We start from the raw sequence: 22,660 nt of genomic DNA on the forward strand, positions 1-22,660 counted from the left end.
AAGTTGCTCGGGACAGTCCTCCCATTGATAGAAAAGATGTTGCTGAGCCCCACCAATGACAGGATCCAATGGGCATTCTTGCTAAACGCTTTCAGCCTCAATATCGACCCCGCAGATATCCTTGTAATCCTCCCCATTGCTACTTCTCTCCCCATAACCCCCAAAATCATACATCACTTTCCCGATACCCCGTCCACAATGCACCACCATATGCTCCACGTCTATGAGGCCCGCGATGGCCCGCATCACTTCCACAAATGTCTTACCCGCCCCCTCAGGCATATCAACCACTGCCCGCAAAAGGTTCCAACCGAGGACAGAGTATAAAATAAAAGACTACTGAAAAAAGAAAAGGCTTTCACCCCTATTAGAGAATCATATGCCAGTCTGTTCCAGAGGCTGAGGCAATTGGACATGTTGAAGCTGATTCAGATAAAAATGCCAAACCCTCTTCCAAAGAAGTTTGATTTTTCTCCACGTCTATGAGACCCTCTTCCAAAGGTGCTCAGATGCCCCGGGGCATGACATAGAAAAGTGTTGGCATCTGAAAGGAGCAGTCCAGAAGCTTATTGATGCAGGTGACATTACCGTGCAAAATCCAATTGCAACAGATACTAGCCAAAGTCCATTGTCTGTTCATAATTAGACACATATGGAGGACATGATTTGTATGGAAAAGGAATATGAGAACTATTTTGAGATCCTCGGAGGGCCACTTGCCGCAAAGCTTTCAGCGCTATCACTCTTGGTTCCGGAAGTTGATCATAAGAACGAGCCGGCCAAAGGTACCAAAAAGCAATTTGCTATGGACAATGCGATGAAGACTTGTGAAGGTTCTAGCAATGTTGATGTTGAACTCAGTGGCTAAGATGCAGAGCTTGGTAATTGGGAAGACGGTCCTCTCTTGGCTAGCTGGGGAGGAGTCTTGGTAGCTTATTTTGTTGTCATTTCTATTATCTGGGTTATTTTCAGGGTTGTAATCCGGATATTGTCTTGCGACTCAAACCCTTCTATCCTTTTATTTTGCCTAGTTCGTTTAGTCGTAGTAACTTGTTTAGTGTTGTCTAGGTTTGTTCCAAGGTTGTAACCCCGTTGTAGTTTGCTTGTCTTGTTGTTCGAACCGTTTCACCATCTGTCTAATGCAATTTCTTGTCTTCTGTTATTTCTAGTCATTTTTTTGTTTAGTTCTCTCCTCCTTTTATAGTTCTTTTCTTGCTGACTCTAGTGACATAACATGCATGCGTAATTCTCGGTCTGGTCTTAAAAGTTAGTTTAGTCATGAAGCAGTGAAACAATTTTGAAGATGATAGGGACATTTGAGGGAAATAAGTAAAGACGTTTTGAGATCACTTCAAGCCCGAATTGTGTGAAACTGGGGTAGATAGAACATAAAGAAGTATTATTGAAACTCATCCTATCGAATCAGGTTGAAGCTAAAGGCAAGTTTGCCCCTAATTGGCATGGGTCGTTCGTGGTAATGAGAGTGTTGTCCAATGGTGCTTTGTATTTAACAAATGTAGAAGGCAAATGTGTGGATATGGCTATCAATTCTGATGCAGTCAAAAGATATTATGTGTGATTTCTTTGGTTTGTTTAATTATATTATTTGTATCTAGCATGCTTTGAAAATCGGAATGACGAAGGCATTTTATTTTTCTATCTAAACACTTTATCCTTTGTTGCCCCTTTGAGCCTTATTTATTTTCTTTCATATCCCTATTTTGGAATCAGAAGCAGAGTTAGAAATACAGATACAGAATAAAAAAAGAGAAAAGAGGAAAGAGAAGAGAAAGAGAGAAAGAAAAAATGGGAAAAGAGTAAAGAAAAGAAAAGAAAAGAAAAAAAGAGAAAAAGAAAAAAAGAAAAAAGCACAAAAAAATAAAGCAATTCATATGCCATGAACTACGTTCGACCTGATTCCTTTTAAGGATACGTAGGCAGCCTCACGGTTCGGTCCCATCACCCCAAGCAAAGAAACTGAGGTAGAAGTTGTGGTTATGTGAAATATCTTATTCCAAAAGTTGTAAGTTTGAACTCATTCAAGTTGTTTTGAGCCTTCGTGATACCCTTTCTTTCTAATCCTATCCAAAAGCCCATTTTACGGTCCAAAGAAAGACCTTCCGACCAGTCTTCGAGAGATGTCAAGTCGAGCAAGTAGAGGTGATTCATATCAGGGGCAACACTCCGTTCTGAACAAGGAAAATAAAAATGAGAGAGTCTTATCGGTGAAAACCTTCACAGACACTATAAGGCGACGGTAAATTGAGAGAAAGAACAAAATGAGAGAGGCTTGATGGTGAAAACCCTTCGGGCACAACAAGTCGAATAAGGATCATGAATCGGATTGGAAAATCGGAGCACTGAAGCCCAGTTTCATGGCAAAGAGGTACAACAAGAGTTAAGCATTAGATTTACTTGACAGATTAGGCCACTTAATCCAAAGGTGCATGTCATGGTCATTAGAGTTGGTATCCACATCTGATAAGTTTCTACTTTGTAGTTTTCTTGTTAGGAATCATCTCTTTCCATTGTCCTTCACTCTGTTCATTTTGTCTTGTTTACTTCCTCTTCTTGAGTCTGTTTGGTCAAAACAAGTGTGAAATGACTTCAAAATCTGCCACTAGCTTTCCAATTGCATAAAGCGGAGTCTGGCTAGCACATCAAAGCAACATAAGTCAGGAAAGAACAGTATGCGCACTAAGTTGGTAACAATCAACACGTTCTGGGATTCATGTGAAATACAAAGGTTTGGTAAATGTCAGTTCATGAGCAATGCAACAGATAGAGGGTATTGGGTCTGAACGGAGAAGAGGTATTTTCTGTGATAAAGGTGATAGAGAAATTGGTTAGTCAATAAGAAAGCAATATCTTTCAAGGTGAAATCAAGGTTATAATGGCAAGTGAAGGAGCAATCGCCGCAAAGTCAAGGCCACAAACCAACCACCATGTTTAAACTCACAAGTTTTCTTTGTCTGAAACAAGGACGGAAGCTATGTTCATATCAAAGCTTGGAAGCTTGAAATTTTCGGGTGTAATGCCCCAATTCTGCTTACGCAAAGGCTATTGAGAAGATCACACATCACCCCTAGGAGAAACACTACCTAGTCTGGGTTTTCAAGTTATATTTTGTTGTAGGAGATGCACTTCCTAAATTGAGAGTTCATTCATAGGAGACGTACTTCCTAGTTTGAGTTTTGAGTCATTGAAGTTTCACCCCTAGGAGACGCACTTCTTAGTCTGGGTCTTTCAGGATACACCTTTAGGAGACGCACTTCCTAAATTGAGAGTTCATTCATAGGAGACGCACTTCCTAGTTTGAGTCATTGAAGTTTCACCCATAGGAGATGCACTTCCTAAATTGAGAGTTCATTCATAGGAGACGCACTTCCTAGTTTGAGTCATTAAAGTTACACCTTTAGGAGACGCACTTCCTAAATTGAGAGTTCATTCATAGGAGACACACTTCCTAGTTTGAATCATTGAAGTTTCACCCCTAGAAGACGCACTTCCTAGTCTGGGTCTTTCAAATTATATTTTGTTTTAGTAGACCCACCTCCTAAATTGAGATTTCACCCCTAGGAGAAGCACTTCCTAGTTTGGTTCATTGAAGTTTTACCTATAGGAGACGCACTTTCTAGTTTGGTTCATTCAAGTTTCAGCCTTAGGAGATGCACTTCCTAGTTTGAGTCATTGATGTTTCACCCCTAGGAGATGCACTTCCTAGTCTGGGTCTTTCAAGTTATATTTTGTTTTAAGAGACGCACTTCCTAAATTGAGATTTCACCCTTAGGAAACGCACTTCTTAATCTGGGTCTTTCAGGGTACACCTGTAGGAGACGCACTTCCTAAATTGAGATTTCACCCCTAAGAGACGCACCTCCTAGTTTGAGTCATTTAAGTTCGGCCCCAGGAGACGCACTTCCTAGTCTGGTTCATTGAAAGTTTACTTGTAGGAGACGCATTTCCTAATCAAGGTCTTTCAAGTTATTCTTTTAGGAGATGCACTTCCTAAATTGAGAGTTCATTCATAGGAGACACACTTCCTAGTTTGGTTCATTCAAGTTTCACCCTTAGGAGACGCACTTCCCAGTTTGGTTCATTTAGGTTTTATTTTTAGCAACGCATTTGCTAGTCAAAGTTTTTTGGTTTTACTCATAGAAGAGGCACATCCTAGTCTAGTCTTTAGTTTACTTTCATCATTGCATCAATATTATAAGTGGTTTACAATTTTGCTAACAACTCACAAATCTTCCTAGTGCAAACTGGGGCAGAAAATTTTGTTTATTTTGTTTGTCTTGATTGCGGGCACCCACATGAAAAACAAGGGAACACAGAAAGTTTTAGCAATCAGGCGCCCACCTGGAGAACAAAGGGGAGGCAGCAAGGTTCAAGGGAGTTCAACAATCAGGAGCCCACCTGGAGAACAAAGGAAAGCAATTCAAGTTTCAAGGAAAAGTAGTGCAAGTATTCAGCAATCAGGAGCCCACCTGGAGAACAAAGGAAAAGCACCAAGGTTCAAAGGAGTTCAGCAATCAGGAGCCCACCTGAAGAACAAAGGGAAGCAGTTCAAGTTTCGAGGAAAAGTAGCGCAAGTGTTGGTAATCAGGATCCCACCTGGAGAACAAAAGGAAAGCAGCAATGTTCAAAGGAAGACATCAATCAAAAGCTCACCTGGAGAACAAAGGAAAAGCATCAAGTTTCGAAGGAATACAGGTCGAGTATTGGCAATCAGGCGCCTACCTGGAGAATAAGAGAATTCACTCCAGAATGCAATTCAAGTCAGCAACAAAAGAAGCTTGCGGCAAGAATGCGAGTCAACAGTCCGAGGTGATCAACAGAAGTTAGTCACAATAAAGAAAAGAAAAAGAAAAAGGCAAGAAGTTAATCCAAATGCAGAAGTTGATGAAAGATGTGGGCTGCTCAAGACATGGCCGAGGTCACAAGCACTGCATGCCTGGTCTTGATCCGAAAAGCTGAAGAAGGATGAACTAGCACATGCAGCTAGCAAGCATCAAGGTTCAAATTTAAAGTCTGCATGAAGAATCACTCAAGACTCAAGATCAAGCTTCAGAAGACTTATAGATAGGAATCTTGTAACTCGTAGTTGACAAACTTAGCTAGTCTTTTTCATGTTTTGATTTTTGATGTAATAATAGGACCACGAACTAGGTCCGAAAATTAGGCCTAAAAATGGGTTGCTTGAGCCTAAGTTTTATTCTTTCCCCGCGAACGAGATTAAAAATACGATCTCATTTATTAATTAATCTTACTTAAGTAAAATAACTATTAAAATAAGGCTGACCGTTAAAACAAAACTATTTTTGGTATTTTTCAAGATTAAAAATGGCTACAAAACATTAATGAAATTATTTTTTTGTAATTTTTGTTTTCTTGTAATAAAATAAAGCAAAAGAGTAAAAATGAGTCGAAATAGCTATATTAGGCCTAAATTAAATATTTACGTGCTAAAATATGAAAAGTCTTGGGGAGGGTCAAAAATCACATGTCTATAGCTACCCCTCTTTGACTGGAAACGCGAAGAGTTTTCAGACAAAGAACGACTAGACAGATTTTTTGACCCGACCCTTATTTGGAGAGACTAAAACTAAGAGAAAAGGGGAATGTGACCGAGCTCTGGTATCTGAGTTGCCTACATATCCTTTACTGCCCAATACCCTTAACACCTTTCTTAAAGAGAAATTTACCCGGAATACAAGGGTTTAAAGAGTTATTTATAAAAGTTACAACTATTTTAAAATAATTGCATTATATACAACTAATACAATCTTTTAACCTCTTAATTAGATTATATCATTTTTATATTCCTTAAATATCTCATTTTAAAACGTGAAAATAGGGATTGTGATTACAGTTATGAGAATCTAAAATGCATAATTATCTATGCTTTTCCTAAAAGTATCTCCACTTAATAAGGAATTAGGGATTTCTTTTACTTTAAATTTATCATTTTCTGTCTCATCTTCAATATCTCCTCATACTAGAATGCAATTAACATCGACATGGTGGTGTTGCCGACAAGGTTCTTTTAGGTTGCCGATGGGGCCTTCATTCGTGTGAGCATTATCAGACCCAATCCAAACTTGTAGATTTAAACTTAATTTTCCATTTTCTTCATATAATGGTGGTTGACTGGTTTCAACTATTTTCATGGTCTTTTCCAGCCATGGAATAAAAGTTTTAGGACTTAATTTTCCTAGGTTACATTCATTTATGTTCATTGGCGGAGGAATGCATATAAATTTATTCTTCAACTCTCCATCTCCTTTTCTTTATAACATCGAATTATCTTTCAATGAATGATTTTACTTTACCACCATCTTTATGCATAATATATTGTACATATTTATATATATATAGATATAGTATACCGACAATAATAAATATATACTATAACTATAGTATACTAATAATATATATTTGGTATATGAACATACGAATATAAAGAATAAATGTTAATATATATTAATGCTAATATAAATGATATATATTATGTATACTACACATATGTAAATAGATTATATGATATATTACTTCAAATGTAAAATATAAAGTGATCACATATATTAAGTATACTATATGTATATAATATAAATAATATGAGTTAAATATCATTCCAAATATAAAAAGGTATATAAATGTTGTGTTTGTGTGTGTATATATTTGAGGTAATATTGACTCATAGCTAAGGTACTTACAAAGAAAAAAATCAGACAAGTTTTTTTTGTTGAAAAAGGAAGTTTGGTCAAAGCCAATATGCCATTGACATCACACTTATGTATTAAATGATTGAAAGTTGCACTTTTAAGAATTAAAAAAAAAAAACATACCCTATCAATCGAAGGAGAATGATATATATATATATATATATATATATATATATATATATTGGTGGTGAATTGTATATAAGTGGATTTATTGCTTGAAAAGGTAACGAAGGAAAAAGGAGGTTTTCTGGGAAATAATTGATTGCAAGTTGTATTAATTTCCTTTCTGTTATCCAAAATAAAGATAATTCTATTATGATAAATATCACATTATGGTGGATGTCTACTCTTCTTCCATGATCTTGATCTCAAATGCTTAATGATATATTCAATGACATATTTTGTATGTTCAATGACATATTCCATGACATATTTTCTTCACTTTTTATGTCTATATAAAGGTCTTGTAATAGATAGTAAAATACACACACTTGTTCATGTTTTACTAAATTACTTTTATTTTATAACACGTTATCAGAACGAGTCTCTAACCAATTATATATATATCTTCAAAATATTTCCTACATCCGGAAAGATTGCAATTAGAAGTCATACATATCATCTCATGGTTAGATGTAAAGAGAAACTACATATGGCAAGTAATGGAACGTAAGAAGGTATAATTATGTTATACTTGTCATCCTTTAACATCTCACTAGTTTTAGTGTACGTGCGTTGCACGTGTGCATCACGTTAATCAATATAATACATATACAAATTATTAAAAAATAGTAATGGAGGTAAAACTAAACGCAATATATGTTTAAATGATGAAAAAATATTACTACATTGATATAATATATAGCTGAATTCAACATTTTCCGAGTGAAGTTAGTGTAATTAATTCTATAGTATTTATAGCTATAAATATTTATTATATTAGATAAAAATATGCTATGTTATTATATCTCATCCAACATCTCTTTGTAAACTTTACGTCCATAATGTCATTATACAAAAAAATAGTTCTTCATTCAAAGTTAATCAAAATTATAGCCAAATGAACCTCTTCTTGTGTAAAAAAAAAGTTGCCTGAATTCTTATTAATTTAAGTCTAAATTTACTTCTTTGCATGTTCATCCAATACCAAATAATAGTCAATGTCATCCTGAACTCACTCCGGATGTACTCTGCTAATAACAATTTTGAAATTTCAAGAGTTCACAATGTTGAGGTCAATTTTTCAAAATTATCAGAGGCTGAGGGGGTGGGGGATGACAAATTTATAGTTATTTCAAGAGTTCCAAATACATTAGTTTAACTTAGGTTTAAAATATTATCTATAGTTGCACATTCACATAGTATTTATTTCTAAATTAACACCATATTAGTTCAAACTTCTAGAAATTTAAAGTTAAGATTAAATCAAAACTCTTAAAAATTTAACAGGAAAAAGCGAACATACATTGCTGATGGATGTTCCATATTTTAGGCAATCAATTATTGGCAATCAATTATTGGCAATTTGGAGAAAAACAAATACTATTATATACCTTAGAGGCTAAGAATTAAAAAAACTTTAATGATCACGTACTAAACTCCAAAAGGATATTTATAAAAACTGGTCAAATAAGGAAAAAAATAATAAAGTAAATTTTAATTGAATTTGAAGACCTAAATATTAGGATTTTCTTAAATAAAATTTTAGTTGATTTTGAAGTCCTAAATATTCGAAAATAATTAAATGACTATTTTGTCTTGTGTGAAATTAATTTTTAAAGGATAAAAAAGGCGAACGATATTTCGATAGGGACTTTATAGTATAGATATAGATGAATTTAGGCTTGTATAATTTTTTCTTAAATATGATATTGAATAATTATTTTGGGTGCTTAATTGAACATGAATTAATTACTTTATATGATTAAATAAGAATACTTAAAATACATAATTAATTATTCTACATTGAAATAATTTTACTTAGAAGTTACTGTATTAAATAATTTTAATTTAATGTAAGTGATTTTATGTCTCCATTTTTTAATTTTTAATTAGTAATTAATTGAAGTTGCCATCGTTCTCATCTTGATTTTATATGTATTGCACAAAGGATGTATTGTCTATTAGTACAATTTACATAAGGTAAAATATTTATTAATTTTAAATTTCTATATATTAGTACTTCCTACCTATTTTAATAGGGAAAGATTTAATATCAAAAATTTTAGTTGATTTCAAAATCATAAACATTAGGAAACTTACCAAAGTTACAAATTTGTCCATTGTAAAAGTTATTTTTTAAGGGTAAAAGATGAACGACATTTACTATTTTCTGGTCGTGCAATATAATAGAAATAAATTATATATATATATTATCTAAGAGAAATAATTTGGTACATGGTTCTTTTCTTTTTCCGATTCACACCCTCGTCCTCCCTTTCTTTTAGCCAAACGTATATTAAAAAAAACTCCTAAGTAAAAGGATTGAATGTAATGGATTACAGTCAAACCTCTCTATAACAGCCTTATTTGTTCCGATTTTTTTTGGCTGCTATAATGAAGTGCCGTTATAGAGGACATATATTATAACATAATATAATATTTGGTTCTAAGAATAACTCAGCTTTTATAGTGAATGACTATTATATAAGGATGATGTTAGAAAGAGGTCTGACTGTATAACCTAAAATATATATGAATACTTAACGAAATTTTTGCCTAAAATATTTATAGAAAATTTAATTGGTTAATGTTTAAAAAAAAGACTCCTATTGCTAAAAGGATTCCAAAGTGCTCCTACTTTTCCTAATATAACTTTAGGAATTGAAAGTGTTCCATCAAAGGTTTTTACATGCAGACGAAGCGTACAAAATATTGTGTTTTTCCGAAGCTATTATTTTTTTTTTTTACATATATGTTATATTATATAGCTCAAATAAGGAAGGATTTGGTACACAATCTTTAATTGATTTTGGAGTCCTAAATATTAGGGAATGAATTAAAACTATTCCTAAATATTAAAAAAAATAATTAAATTACTATTTTGTCCAGTGTAAAATTAAATTTTTAAGGGTACAAAAGGCGAACGACATTTCGCTAAGGGCCTTTGTGCTTTTAATATAATATAGATATGCACACAACTTCGTACCATACATGTATTGCATAAGCACATATTAATATTACATCATTCATATCACATGAATGGAATAAAATTTTCGAAGTTCTATATGTGAAAATTATAGTAGCAATTAATTGTTGATATGAGGCATGTCATGGTAACCAAGGATACGTTATATAAGTTGTCTTATGCATATTTGTGTGTTAACTATCTTAAATCTGTCCTACCGCTTTTAACATTTTCTTTTAGTTGGATGAATATTTTTTCCTTTTGAATTTTTGCATTTGCATATAGTAAAAAAAAGGGTGAATAAAAAAATTGTCATATTGATTAGAAGAATAAATCATCTTGAAGAAAACAAGAAGTACTTCACATCTTTATCTAGGTTGATTAATCACTTCTTTGAAATTTGGAAAACAAATCAGCTACTGAGAAAGTATACTTCATAATTTATGGTTGTATCATTTGAAAGCAAACAGTGATTAGTATGACTACTAGAAGAGGTATTTTCGAGTATCCATGACCTGCTTGATGCTTGCTACTGACTTACCATTTTCAAGTATTTTATATGAATGATGCACAAGCTACAACGGGTAAGTTGTTACCTATAATATCACTTTTCAGGTAATATAAATGCTGAATTTATGTATTAGTAATATATATGTGTTGTTACCTATATGATATACTTTTGATAAATTTATTCACTAATTACTTGGTTGAATTGAGTGAAGGAAAGTCATGGCGTTAAATCAAATCCAATAGGTAGGGTATACCCCGAAAACAACAACATTTTTAAGAGAGAGTCAATAAATATTATGACAATAATTTTATAATCCATTTAAACTCTAATAGAATTTAGAAGAAATATTCTGACTACAAAAGGTTGTATTTCATATAGATGCTATAAATAATTAATAAAGCTTTACGATGATTTGAGATTTGTACACTTATTTAAGAAAGCAAATTTAATTTGCTAAGTTGCAAATTAGTTGTGTATAACTTTCTTGGCATGTGTTTGAAATTAAGGCTTGAGAATGAATCTCAATATTGTTTAGCCTATTATGGCACTGATTGAGGGTAAGACATCGGGATGCTCCATAATGATAAAAATTGGGTTCTAGTCCCAATTTATTATGGCCTAACATGTCTTTATATTGGTAAGACATTGGGTTTGAGTCCCACTATACCATATTAATGATATAATGATGACTAAAGAAAAATAATATATTTTTCATTAAAGGCATGAAGATTGTCCCACTTGATTTGCTCCATTCTTGAAGTGAATGTGGTAGCAGTGCATAATAAGTTTAAATGAAGACAAATGGTTGAACAACGAACGTGAGCATTCCAAAGATCAAAATAATAATAACCATCACTATGATTATAAAAGGAGAACAATAAGGGTTCTCAAAATAGTCCTTCAAAATGTGAAGGCAATGTTTACCATCAAATTGGTCTGAAAATAATAAAGCACGTTCCTGATTATGATCCATTCCTTGAAAAGAATTTGATTTGTGATAAGCATTGAGAATGCAAACTCATTCCTAAAGTTGAATGTGACAATATGTGATAAAAGCAATGAATACAGACATGCAATTCATGATTATATGAATACCACACAACTCACCTCTAAGAGAGGTTTGAGTGAAATAAAGAGAATAAATATTATTGTATGGTTACATGAATATGTCATTGGTCGCGTACATGTGATACGCCAAATATTATTTTGTCATGCCTTATAAAAGTTATTAAAGGCAAAATTAAAGCAAATAATGATTTTGCTTATGATAATTCTGACCATAACACTTTATTATGATATAAGTTTCTCCGTGAAGGAGATATTTACCATATGAATGGTATGATAAAAGATCTTATAGTACAAAAGTTGTTAAGAGCTCCGGAAAAACTAATTTGTTACTATCCGGATGAATAAAATTATTCATGACATTGATATTATAAAGTCTCAAAAGAAACTTTTTGAATTTCAAATGTATAAGTCAAAGTGATTGACATATTGAGACTATAAATGAAAGGAAGATTGAATATCTTCATATTTCTATAATCATACCAGGTAAATATGAAAGATTACCCGGTTTTCTTTCTATTTGTACTACACAAATATAAGCATGATGCTGGAATCATATGCCACAAGTAAACTAGAGGTTTACTAAAATAAATACTAGTTGGCATGACCGGTTGACCACCCCGGTTCAATTATGATGCGAAAAATTAATTAAGAATTATATTGACATATATTGAAGAATAGAAGATTCTTCAAGAATTCTCTTGTGCTGCTTATTCTCATAATATACCAGTTAAGGTTGGGATTGAATCCCTTGATTTCTGGAACGAATAAAATGTGATAAATATATGGGCCCAATCACCTGCCATGTGGACCGTTTACTAATATATGATTTTTAATAGATGCATCTATTCTATGGTTACATGTGCATTTGTTATCAACTTGCAGTTTGGCTTTTGCAAGATTGCTTGCTCAAATTATTAGAGCACAGTTCCAGAATATAAATTATGATGATTTATCTTGATGATACTGGTTTAAATCCAAGTTGGTTTAGCAGAAATTGTATGCCTCCAATTATAGCTAAATCATTGGTTATGAGAACAAAACTCTAAAAAAATGAATTTTGGTATGAGATGTATTATTTAATATACAGTAGCACTTGTACACATCTAGCCAAGTTATGAAAAATTCTCCCTATCACAATCGGTTCAGGGTCAGGAACCAAATAATTTCTATATAGAAATATGGATGTGCTTATGCCACCATAATGCAAAGAGATGGGTTCCCAAAGAAGGTTGAGAAATGTGTTGGTGATCCCAACATTAGGAGGAGAAAATGGGCAGCTGAGAAAGTGATACGTGAAATGAATTATTATGAATACATATAAATCCTCATACAAGAAAATATGAACTTGAAGTTCAAGTGATAATTCATTTACAAATTATTGCCAGATGCATTTGCTGACCCAAAGCTAAATGTCATATTTCAACTGCTAATGCTCTAAATAGAATAAAGTCCATGAGGGACAGAGTCTATGGCACACATGAAGCGTAACAGACCAATCGGTTCCAAAGATAAAACTCCTTGAAGAAAGAGAGAGGCAAATGTTCAAGATGGTCATAATAAGGAGGCAAGTGCTCTAGAAGAGCACCACGACATAACACTTCGTAAGACCTCATGTGAGAGGCTCAGGTACCTAAAAATAATGAGATAAAGAGATCTCACTAAGTTATGTCTTTATTAGGTAATAATGGAACCGACGTAGAGTGATCATCGATGATATTGTTAACATAATGTAGCGCTCAATATTATTAATATTGACGATGATCTTGAGCTCAAATCTGTCATGAAATTTGGACCGATAAATGATTGGCCAAATGAAAAATACGCAATGAAATTGACTTCACTTGAAAAATGTGAAGTTGGGCGGATAGTCCCAACACCTAAAAGTATAAAGCCAATGGAGGTATAAATGTGTTCTTGTGCAAAAAGTTCAAGTCGATAGACATAAAGACGACTTGTGACACAAGAAAATTAGTAAATATTCTCACATTGATTATATGGAGACATGTGTCTCTTATGGTGGATATAATCATTTCAGGTTTTAATTTGGCAATACATAAAAACTTGATATGCATATAATGGAAATCATTGAAGGATTAAAATTGTTCTGAAGTATATTAATGTTTCCAAGAAATTTATTAAATAAAACTTCAAAAATCCTTATACGGATTGAAACAATCAGGGCGCATGTGGTATAAATGCCTGTGTGAGTACCTATTGAAAGAATGGTACAAGAATGATTCAATTTGTCCTTGTATCTTTATAAAAAGATCTGGATTTGAATTTGTTATAATCTCTGTGTATGTTGATGATTCAAATATCATTACAACTCCCAGATAACTTCCTAAAGCAGTAGACTGTTTAAAGAAAGAATTTGAAATAAAAGATCTTGGAAAGACTTTTTGTCTTGGTCTACAAATTGAGTATATGAAAGATAAAATTTTTATTAATCAATCAGCATACACTAAAAAGATTTTAAAGAGCTTTTATGTGGATAAAGCACATCCATTAAGTACCCTGATGGTTGTAAGATTACTCGATATAAATAAAGATCCACTTCGACCTCATGAAAATAATGAAGAGCTTCTTGGTCTTAATGCAATTGGTGCGCTAATATATCTTGCTAACACTACAAGGCCTGTCATAACTTTTTTAGTTAATGTCTTAACAAGATATAGCTCCGCTCAAGGAAACATTGGAATGAAATCAAGCACATATTGCGTTATCTAAGAGGGATTACCGATATGGGCTTATTTTATGGCAATGATTGCAATACCGATCTTGTTGGTTATGCCGATATGGGGTATTTATCTAGCACACACACAAGGCTTGATCTCAAACATGCTATGTGTTTACATGTGGAAGCACTGTCATATCTTGGCGATCGACTAAGCAATCAATCATGGCTACTTCTTCTAATCATGCTGAAATAATTGCTATTCATGAAACAAGTCGAGAATGTATTTGGTTGAGGTCTATAACATTTCACCAAAGTTATTTTTCACACATGATCTTCAAAAGAATGGTGATATCAATGTGCAACAGATTCGTTCAAGTGATAATATGGTTGATTTGTTCACCAAATCTCTACCGACGTCAACCTTCAAGAAACTAGTGTACAAGATTGGGATGTGAATGATCAAGGATGTGAATTGATGCTCTCATCAGGGGGAGTTAATACGCGTTGTACTCTTTTTCCCTTACAAGGTTTTGTCCCAGTGGGGTTTTCCTTGCAAGGTTTTTAACGAGGCAACCAAAAGGTTATTTCTAAACATGTGTACTCTTTTTCCTTCACTAGAATTTTTTCCCATAGGGTTTTTTCCTAGTAAAGTTTTAACGAGGCACATTATCTATGGACATCCAAGGGGAAGTGTTATGATAAATATCACATTATGGTGGATGTCTACTCTTCTTCCATGATCTTGATCTCAAATGCTTAATGATATATTCAATGACATATTTTATATGTTCAATAACATATTCCATGATATATTTTCTTCACCTTTTATGCCTATATAAAGGCCTTGTAATAGATAGTAAAATACACACAATTGAAGAAGAAAATCTCTTCCTTCTCTCTATTTTTATTTCTTGTTCATGTTTTACTAAATTGCTTTTATTTTATAACAAATTCCTTATTTTTGGGTGTTTGTTTTTAGTTGGAGATTTGAGGGTATAATTTTGATACATTTATCATATTTATGTTGTAGAATATGATATTTAATTAATAGTTGTAGATTGTGAAATATTTTTTGATTTCATCGGTATTTATGAAAATTTCCCCTTCTTAAAAATCTAGGGACCTAATACACAAAAGACCTAACTAATTAGCAAAAAAATACAAGATATAACCTAGAAATTCCTACACTTTATAAAACGAGCAAAAATACAAATATACAGAGAGGACACTAGCGCCGTTTCTCAGAAAATACACAAGAACCCCCCCCCCCCTCCCCGATTTCTTCTCCAAACGACCCACCCCCTGACTTCGTCTCCCTCATACACCCACCCCAAGTCGCCGGACTTCAAACCACCTCACACACGACCCATCTCTTCCACATAAAACAGCTGCGACACTCCTTCTGTCCAGATCGAGCACATCCCTCTCACCCATCGTCCTCACCGCTAGAAACGAGAAACACGCACACACACAGAGATAGCGAGAGAGAGAAGGGAAGATTGATCAGAAAAATTCAAAAAAAAGAAAGAAAGAAAAAGGAAGTTCCGTTTATTTTCTCTGGACTTTATTCGAAATGGATTCAAATATGTAGGACGATTGAGTTGAGGTGCTGTTCAAGTTGGGTTCGTTCGAGTTTCCGTCGAGGTACTGTCCGTTGGTTTTCCGGTTCGACTTTTACTGATTTCGTTCGAAGCTGTGTCGACTTCCGACTGTAATTGTCGCTTCGTTTCAATCCGTGTAATTGCTGCATTTCAATTAATCGGAAAGCTAATTTCAGGTTACTTCTAATCTCTTTTATTTCATTTTGAATCTGAACATGATTTGAGCTAGTGTTTGTGGTTGTAACTGCTGCGCTGGTATTTTAGGAGTGAGCTTACTTAAAAGCTGATTTTGTGATTGTTGGCATTAGAACATATTCAACCATTGGTTAGCATATCTGTTTGTTGGTGATCTTAAGGTAGAACTCAATTGTTATAAGGTTTTGTTGGCCTTCATGATTAGTTGGAAGTTTGATTCCTGTTATGACTCCACCTTGGTAACTGATTGAAGTTTGTTTGTGACTTATTGTTTACCCTAATTGACAAAGGGTACACTCTATTGTTTCTATTCCTATACCATGTTCTTTCCAGGAGGCCAGGCAACAAAATCCACTAAAAAATGAAATACAACAACCCATCTCTTTATGCTTGAATACTAGTTGATTATTGTTACAAAAGCTTATGTCTAATTCAAGTGACGAAAACAGGGGCGAACGAACTTGAGATTTTGAATGATGTCATATAATATTTGTTTGGTTGTGCTGATTTTGGTTCTGAATTATTCGGTTAATGAGCCGTTTTGATAAATGTTTAAGCCATAAGGCCATTCTGAAATAAGGAATGTGCAGCCTTGCAACTCATTTGGGCCAGCTGCCAGCCTAATGCCATTTCAGCTGAACGCTTAGCTTCAATTTAACACAAGCCCAATAGTTATTAAGTTAGTTTGAACATTAGCCTAAAATAATTAAAATTCCTTTAAGCCTTCCTTAATTAATTAGACTCTTAAAATTGGCTTGAGGTGTCCCATATTAGCCAAGCCAACAATTTATGGCCCTCAAAACTAAATTTAGAAACCCTTTTGATAGAATAATTTGAGGCGTGCCATGCCAAACAAAATCTCAAAACCCATGGCCCTCACTTAATTAACTTTAATCTTTTAGAAATCGAGGTGTGCCATTTAGTGAATTTTTCATGGCCCTCGCAAACTTGAAAATGCGTAGTTGCTTTAGGCGCGCAATTTAAATTAATTTCCTTAAACTCGGGTGTGCATTTCATGTGACCCAATCCAAATCTCAACAACGTTAAATAAAATGTATCGTGGACTGCGGGTGTATTTCATGTGGCGTGGTTCAAGACGTGTTTTAGATAACGTTGAATCTTCCTAAAGTTAATTAAAAGCGGCTAATAAGCTAAAATATACCATAGGCTAAAACATGTATTAAAATCAGATAATAGGCCAATTATAACAGTTGAGCGATCGTGCTAGAACCACGAAACTCGGGAATGCCTAACACCTTCTCCTGGGTTAACAGAATTCCTTACCCGGATTTCTGTGTTCGTGGACTGTAAAACAGAGTCAATATTTCCTCGATTTGGGATTTAAACCGGTGACTTGGTACACCATAAATTATCCCAAGTGGCGACTCTGAACTTAAAAAATAATCCCGTTTCAATTGTCACTTTAAGTTGGAAAAAACTCCCTTATACCCTTCCGGTGTAGGAAAAATGAGGCGTGACATGAATAATTATTAGATATAAAATACTGAATAAATTAGAAAATAAATTGATAATAATATGGAAAATTATGGAAAAATATCAATTATTATAAAAAGTGATTTTGAAGGTATTTATGCAAATTTAAAAATAGTTTGAGGAAAAATTGGATATCAACATCCGGTAGGCGTCAGAGCCTCTTGGGTTCAGCCCCTTAGTAAATGCTTCAATCGCTCATTCATCTGGCACGGGCTACAGCAACATCCTTTCTTTCTAAAACCTGGTCACGAATTCCTGCAGCAATTCGGACTCTCCTTGCGCATTTCTGAATATGCCCGCCTTAGTGTAAGCAAGCTTCTTTCCGACCAGACTGACCTGACAAAGAAGTATCTTCCTATAGATAGCTCCTTGCTTATAAAAAGATTTATAATGAGAATCAACTGAAGCTTATTCAGGATTGATCTTTCTTATCCGAGAGTCTTATCAAACTCTCTGCCACTGTAGGTGCGACACAGGTAGTAGTGATTGAAAGAGCTGATGCGGCATGATCGCGATTTCCGGGCTTGCACCTTCCTGTCCTCGGCATGGGCCTTGATGAAAGAGTCTGCGAGCATCTCAAAGGAATCTATTGAGTGTTCGTGTAAGAGTGAGTACCATATCAGGGCTCCTTCGTGAGGGTTTCTCTGAACTTCTTCAGTAGGACTGGCTCAATTTCATGTGGAGCCAAATCATTTTCCTTCACCGTTGTTGTATAGGTGGTGATGTGCTCTTGAGGGTCCGAAGTCCCATCATATTTTGGTACATATGGCATTTTGAACCGCTTTGGAATCAACTTTTGTACCACGCTCGGTTTTAACGACAACTTGATGTATTTCTGTGAGTCTGGTCCCTTCAAAACTAGTCGTACATCCGGTATTTGGTCCATTCGGGAGTTTATTCCCCTTCATAAACTGCATGAGCTCAGTTTTGAAGGGATCATTACTGTTGTTGTTACTAGATTCGCTGTCGATCCCCCCGGCCCCGTCGTAGTCGACCTCACCCCTCGGGTGTTGTTATCAAACCTTTGTGCTGTTTGATTTACGGGAGCATCAGGAGGAACTAGGCCTCTTCCATTCGCGTTGTTGGAAGTACCCGACAATACTTGTCTCAATTTCGTCATTGCCTGGTCTTGCCGTGAGAGATGGCCATGATAGCTTTTTGTTATTTTCTCAGGATCCTCACCGTTTCTGCAACGTGCTCATCCTCCGCATCATTAGGAGTCGGCTCCTGTACGTGCCAGGGATATCGCCTGGCATGAACCAGTGTTGCTACGTCCTCCTCGTTGCAAGTGTCACTGATTGAGTCCTCGTATTGAGGTAGGTTCTTTTGTGCCTCAACGTTGTGTGCAATGTTGACATCGTTAACTGCCATTTTATACGAATTTTGCTAAAAACAAAAAAATCAAATAGATTAATAATGGATGCAAGGATCAACTTAATTACGCAAATGTCTAAGCCCCATAGTGGGTGCGCCAAACTGTTTACCCGTAAAATATTACAGTTGAATTTATGGCATGGTTTATAAACAAGCGAACTGATTCGATCCCAAAATGATAAATAAATCAAATAAAATGCAAGACTTAGCGTTGAAATCGAAATAAAATAGCAGACAGCTTGATTCCGGGAGCAAGGCTTCCGAAGGCAACAATAAGAATATCGTTAGATAGAAAAAAAAGTATTATTTATCTTGGAATAATGTGTCGCCTAAGTTTGTCAGAAATTTCGTGTGTTACAATGGTTGTTGAAGTCACTATTATAGTTATACCTAAGGAACAAGGTCCTGGGATCAAGCCCTCTTAAATGATAATAATGGGGGTCATTGATGAATATGTAATGACAAATAATGAATGCCAAAATTCTCTGTAACAGACCTGTATTCCATACTGAGGAATATTCTTCATTAAATATCATCTGATGGCAAATATTCGTTTGCCCCCGTTAACAATGTTCCCTTCGGGGTCTACCCGATGCCAACCGAAGTTGTTGTCCTTCGTTTGGATTTCCACTCGTTTCGACTTCTGTCTGTTCCTGATTCCACGTGTCACCCTATCATTCGAGTATTTAGTGTGAACTGATTTTACCCAATATATTGACCTAGCAACCTATATATGTGTGTGTGTTCATTGGTTTTAAGTTCTGGATACTTTCAGGAGGATTAAAAAGAAAACAAGAAAAGAGTTCAAAATATCCTCATCTGGATATTTTATTTTTCGAATACTTGGCCGATTGGATTTTTCTGCGATGAAAATACCCATAGGAGCATATAAAAGATGCCTCGTCCTGTTGAGTTTTGGGTCAAATATGAAAGTTCTAGATAGTATGCAGCCAAAAATTAATTTTCTTTACTTTTGAGATGAGACCAATATGATATTCCCATTGTTTATTTAATATTTGTTGGTGAATTAGTTATGAACTATTCAAGCTGATCTCATATAATAGGACCAAACAATCCTCAAACCTAGCCGACGTTCTTAAATGCTTAAACGGTCTCTATCTCTAACAATAACTTTTTTCAATTGATTCCTCTATATATGTTTTATTAATTAGTAACAAGTTAATTTATTGAGTTGTTGCATTCCGTGTTGCTTATAATCAACTTGTGATTAGTTTATCTGTTTATGTGTCCGCTTGATTGATACTTATAAGAAACCAAAAACATCACATTCTGTGACCGTTTTCAAATTTGATTAATTATTATAATTCATCGCAGTTTATTTGTTGAAGCATTATTAGTAAGTGTATCACTCATTGTTAAACGCTGTGAAAACTGAAATTTATTAGAAAATATGTTTTTGAGTTTAATTTTCTATATATTACTAGTGAAAAAAAAATCACTATCAGACAACCTAAAGATAATTACAAATAATTATCTATAATAAGTAAAATTAATAATCCAAAATATATGAGGATAAAATTTTATAACATGCTTAAATACATACCATATTAATTAAAATTTTATATTGTCACTATATGCAAATTAAATACTGTTGCTCCCAAAGGCACACACAAGTATACGTAGTCGTACAAGTAATAAAGTGATAAATCAAGTATCAAACCCATAAAGACTTGTGTTAACTGCCTAGCTACTAGTTTCACCAAAATTATTATTCAGTCGAGTCAATCAGAATTCAAAAGTGTGATTATACTAAGCAATGATTCTAACAAGTAACTAATTAATCGAGCAACAAAATAATTGTTGTGTATTCAGTAGAGATAAATATTCCAAGGTTGTGATTGATTCACTAATCCTATTGTGTTCTAATTAACTCTCACTTTCATACAATTCGCTCATGGTTGCTAATTGCTCTCGTAGTATTCTCTCGAATTACTACTCGCCTATTCAAAATAGATTAATGCATATATTCCTATGGAATCAATATATTAAGAATGCATTAATATTACGATATTGAATTGAGCATGTTGACTAGGTATATTCCTATCCTAACCACAAATTCGTCCTCCACTCAGAGTTAAGATCATGCCCTCTTCAACTCTTCTCTAATCTAGACGTAGCATTCCCAAGCATAGCATAGATAGTAAATAGAACCTAACTGGTGGCCAGACAATTAAGCAATTAATTATAGAATTGAAGAAACAACCATATATTAGCAAATAATAATCAAGGTCAAGTCAATATCAAACAACAATATTTATGGCTAAATCACAACCCCAGAACTATGAGTTTTAGCCACTCATAATAAAATCAAAATAATTTCACAAGTGTTGAATAATTGAGAATACTAAGAATGATGAAGAAAAACTGAGAATCTTTGCTTCCGAGTGTTCCGCGCATTTATTTTTCTCACAAAGTGACGTCTCCCCTCACAAAATATGTTTAGGCTTGCTTTTAAAGGAGTTATGGGTATCTTGGGTCGAAATAAACTTGTCCCGGTCGAGGTAGGAGAAATTCCCGTCACCAACGCCTAGGATAGTGTGGGGCGCTAGCCCTGGCGCTGGGAAATTTTAAGATCTGCCTTCTGCACCACAGGTAGCGCCCCACGCTAGCCTGGGCGCTACTTGTGGCATTTTCCCCATTTCGTTCCCTTTTTTGCTTCAACTCACGCACCTTCGTTCTACATTGCCTCCGGATGATTCCTATATATAAAAATATCACGAATTAGCACAAATCATTATATTACACATCTGAAATTTACGAATTAGCACAAATCATTATATTACACATCCGAAATCTACGAAACATGAGTAAAATACAAGGCAATATGCATATAAATATACATATTTTAAGCCAAATATCAAATACCTTACTAAAAGATCATGTGAACATCTTGATAAGTTTGTCCTTGAGCATTCTTTTATTTGATAAAAAGAAACAAAAGAAAATACTCATTTAATTTCCCATGGATTAAAAGAGAGTAGAAAATGTCAACTGGATTAAAAATCACTAAGATTCATAACACCAAGATTCCAATTGTAACCTACTAATCACTTATTATCCTATTTTTTGTTTTATTTTATATGATATTATTTTTATTAATATATTCTAAAAATTAATATAGTATATTTTTACATAACTAAAATAATGCGATTATAAACTTCTTATTGAAATATCATTTGTAAAATCACAAGTTTCGAATATTTTGCTTTACTACTTTATTATTGTAAAGATACCTCCTTGGGAGTGAGATTACCTTAGTTACCTAAAAAGAGAGTGAATCAGTAGTCGACTTTTATTATTGTCGGCGTCTTTGTGTCCCCTTTTAATTTTAAATATATATTTAACGTTTAATTATTTACCATATCATTTTTGTGCAATTCAATTAGCTTCTTCTGCACATTTATTTTTGTCAAAATCTCCAGATTTCAGTTCTTAACCTTAAAACAGTTGCTTGTTCAGCTTAATCAAATTGCAGAAATTAAATAACATGGGAAAAGATGCTGAAGAACAACTAAGCCTAAACGAAGATTCCAAGGTATGACATGACCTCTTCTATATCTTCTGAGTGATGAAGATTTTGTACTAATTAATCCAAGATTTAGTCTAATGAGTTTCAATTAATAAAGCTTCAACTTCATTGATTGATTTTGCTTTTTTCCTCTTAACTCTTCATGTTTAGGATGGTGAAGTTATAGAATCTTTGTTATCCCCTATACCAAGATCACCAATTAATAGCAGACCAAATAGCATGGTGATTAAGGCAAGTTCAATTTCTCTCTATCTATATATGTTATTTTTATGATAATTGGGTTGCAGGTATGATTGATGAAATTGAAATTAATTAGCAAAATAGACGGTGTTTTGATA

The 22,660-nt window shown here is 34.0% G+C and overlaps 1 long non-coding RNA gene across 1 annotated transcript; it reads left to right on the plus strand.

Moving 5' to 3' along the window:
* Positions 1-15,327: 15,327 nt before the first annotated feature.
* LOC104219662 (uncharacterized) lies at positions 15,328-22,561 on the plus strand. The gene is made up of 3 exons (XR_011403910.1): positions 15,328-15,885; positions 22,253-22,328; positions 22,473-22,561. It is a non-coding gene; the product is annotated as an uncharacterized lncRNA (long non-coding RNA).
* Positions 22,562-22,660: the final 99 nt, after the last annotated feature.

This window comes from Nicotiana sylvestris, chromosome 11 (assembly GCF_000393655.2).
Source record: "Nicotiana sylvestris chromosome 11, ASM39365v2, whole genome shotgun sequence".
Classification (NCBI taxonomy): Eukaryota; Viridiplantae; Streptophyta; class Magnoliopsida; order Solanales; family Solanaceae; genus Nicotiana; species Nicotiana sylvestris.